Genomic DNA, 3,546 nt, shown 5'->3' on the forward strand with positions numbered 1-3,546 from the left:
GAAAGAGTGGGGGTTTGTATGTCTGGATCATTCAGACAGCACATCTGGATTATGCTGAATGTAGACAAATAAACACAAACTCTTCATGTGTCTGGTGGAGTGTTACTGTATCTAACGGTTGTCCAAAAAAGGTCACGGTTAAGAGTAACCGCCCTTCCTGTAGAGCAGTTCGGGTTGTCAGAATCCTAACTCTTGGGATGGATTTATTTGAAATTCATTCAAGAAAGGCTTGCTGTTCCCCTGGGCCAGCTGCACAGGCTTAGCCACTTCTCTCTGGGTTGCTTGAAGTTGTCCTAGAAACAGTTTGATCTTCTTTATGTGGTCTCTGCATTCGCACCCATGGGATCCAGTGCACCTGCTCTGCTTCCGGAATCAGCGCAGGCGCACTGGATCCCATGGGTACGAAGGCACAGATGATCAGTGAGGCATTAATGAAATAAGAATTCTGCAGGCACAAGAAATACTGTTCTTGTTGATCTTTATCTGCTGTTTTGACCTCTTTGGGGATTTTCAGCGGTCACCAGTTACACGATCCACATCTGCAGAGGGTAACCCTTGAAAACTTCAGGATTTTGCACTGTGTGGCCGTGTATGCCTTTAAGAAAAGAACTGGATTGCTGTAGCTATATAACAGCTCATGCTGGGGCAGACTGATGAGCCAGTCAAACTTAAAATACCAAGGAAGATACACAATGATTAACACATACAGTACCTTGGACCTGAGCGTTTTTTGTACTGGCATGAATGGCCGCCTGTCAGTTGAGCCTGGTATGTAAAAGGATATTGGAAATAGCAGGCACATAAAATGTCACTTGCACATTAAAAATACGACACGAGTGGCTCATACTGGATTTGGGTCTGTACATGATGGCATAATCTGAACAATCAGTGAAACTTTTACCTGTGTGATACGAGTAAGAACAGTATTGTCTTCATACTCTTTTGGAGAGTTTTCAAGGAAATTTTCTCCAGTGAGTAAATGCCTTGGAGCATTTGCTGAAGCAATAGTGGGGGGGCGGAAGGGGCCTTTGGTCTAATCCTAAAATGCACGCAGAAACTCTGGAGAGCACAAGTGCTGTGTGAACAGTGACCCCAATGTTGTATGAGGGTAAATTAGGATATGTTCCAACACAGGTAGGCTGAATTGCAAAAGAGGATTTCCTGAATAATTCACAGCCACAAGATATTGCTGCTTGCTTTAAAAGACCTATCAAATCAGGAAAAGGTGTACTCCTGGACTTCCAAGCAACGCAAGTTAATTCCTGTCTGCAGGTGCCTTCATCTTCGGATTCATTTAAAATTTGTTAGCCTGCATTCCACGTACCTGTTCAGGATGTCTTCTGCCCTATTCTAGTTTGATTAAAAGAAGTCTGGGTGTGTTTCGTGGTGATACTTCAGATTTGCAAACCACCTTTCCTAGCAATGTTGTATAGATGGAACAGGGAGAAAATACTGAGTAGAGTGCTATAGCTTGGTACCACAGAGCTTCCAGTTACAGGTTATAGCCTTGCTGTAGACGCATTAGTTTCATTGCAATCCATCTACTTGCTACACAGCTTGTAGCCAGGCTCCTATGTAATAAAATAGCTAAGGTAAAATTGAAACAAGTTTAGTGAACATAAGAGCCCTGCTGGATCAGACCAATGGTCCATCTAGTCCAGCATCCTGTCTCACAAAGCAGCCAACCAGTTCTTCTGGAGGGCCAGCAACAGGGCAGAGAGGCAGAGGCCTTCCTGTGATATTGCTTCCTGGCTCTGGGATTCAGAGGCTTAGTCCTCCTGAATTTGGCAATTGCCCTCACAAATCTATCTAATCCGCTTTTAATGCTGTTTATTCATTGTCCTGGCTTCTGTGCAGTCCCACGTGGGAACTGCGCAGTCGCAGGCCAGCCACGGAAAAGATTTCCAAGCTTTCTAATAGACTAGGAGTGTCCCTCCTCCCTCTGGCGCTTTCCCGCCAAAATGCTCACATGACCAGAAGGAGGGGCACTACTCCCTCAGTTCTCTTTTTGCCGCCATGGAGAGATCATCTCCACTGCTGTTCTCTGTGTTTTCCTCACCTCAGTTTTGAGGGTGAGGAGACTCTTCTCTCTCAACAATATAAAGAAATTTTTGTGGATTTCCACTGTGTCATTATGACTAAAAATGGTGCTGTTAAACGGCTATTCTCTGTGCCTTGGCTGCCTTGGGGTTCACACAGCACAGCTGCCCGCTCTGTCACCAGTTTCCCCTGAAGGCATGTATGGAAAGAGCTGGACTCAGAAGAGCTCTCTTCACAGGCTTCCCCTTCCCTGGTGAGGAGGGGTGGAAAAAGAGCCTGGACTCAATGTCACTCCCATCTTTAAAAAGGGTTCCTGAGGAGATCCGGGAAATTACAGGCCAGTCAGTCTGACATTGATACCAAGTAAGTTGGTGGAAACAGTTATTAAGGAAAGCACATTGATGAACAAAACATATTGAGGCAGACTCAGCATGGGTTCTGTAAGGGAAGATCTTGTCTCACTAACCTGTTAAGTGTTCTTTGAGGGGTTGAAGAAACATGTGAACAAGGGGGACCCAATAGATATTGTTTACCTTGACTTCCAGAAAGCTTTCGATAAAGTTCCTCATCAAAGGCTCCTAAGTAAGCTCAAAAATCACAGGATAAAAGGACAAGTATTTTTGTGGATCAAAAACGGGCTAATTAATAGGAAACAGATTGAGTATAAATGGGCAGTTCCCTCAGTGGAGTGGGGTAAGCAGTGGGGTACCGCAGGGATCAGTACTTTGTCCACTGCTTTTTAACTTGTTCATTAATGATTTGGAGTTGGGAGTAAGCAGTGAAGTGGCTAAATTTGCGGATGATACGGAGTTGTTCAGGGTGGTGAAAACCAGGGAGGATTGTGAGGCACTCCAAAGGGATCTGTCAAGGATGGGCGAGTGGGCCTCAACATGGCAGATGGGGCTCAATGTGGCCAAGTGCAAGGTGATGCACATTGGAGCCAAAAATCCTATCTATAAATACACATTGATGGGGTCTGAACTGGGAGAGACTGATCAAGAGAGAGATCTTGGAGTTGTAGTAGATAACTCACTGAAAATGTCGAGACAGTGTGTGACTGCAATAAAGAAGGCCAATGCTATGCTGGGGATTATTAAGAAGGGTATTGAAAACAGATCAGCCAATATCATAATGCCCCTATATAAATCAATGGTGCGACCTCATTTGGAATACTGTGTGCAGTTCTGGTCACCACACCTTAAAAAGGATATCGCTTTGGAAAAAGTGCAGAAAAGGGCAACTCGAATGATAAAAGGGTTGGAACACTTTCCCTATGAGGAAAGGTTAAAGCGCTTAGGGCTCTTTAGCTTGGAGAAAAGACGACTGAGGGGTGACATGATTGAGGTTTATAAGATTATGCATGGGAAAGAGCAGGTAGAGAAAGGTACTTTTCTCCCTTTCTCACAAGACAAGAACTCGTGGGCACTCCATGAAACTGCTGAGCGATCGGGTTAGAACGGATAAAAGGAAGTACTTCTTCACCCAAAGAGTGATTCACACATGGAA

The sequence above is a fragment of the Gekko japonicus genome, unplaced genomic scaffold (genome assembly GCF_001447785.1).
Source record: "Gekko japonicus isolate JY-2015 unplaced genomic scaffold, Gekko_japonicus_V1.1 scaffold2068, whole genome shotgun sequence".
NCBI lineage: Eukaryota > Metazoa > Chordata > Lepidosauria > Squamata > Gekkonidae > Gekko > Gekko japonicus.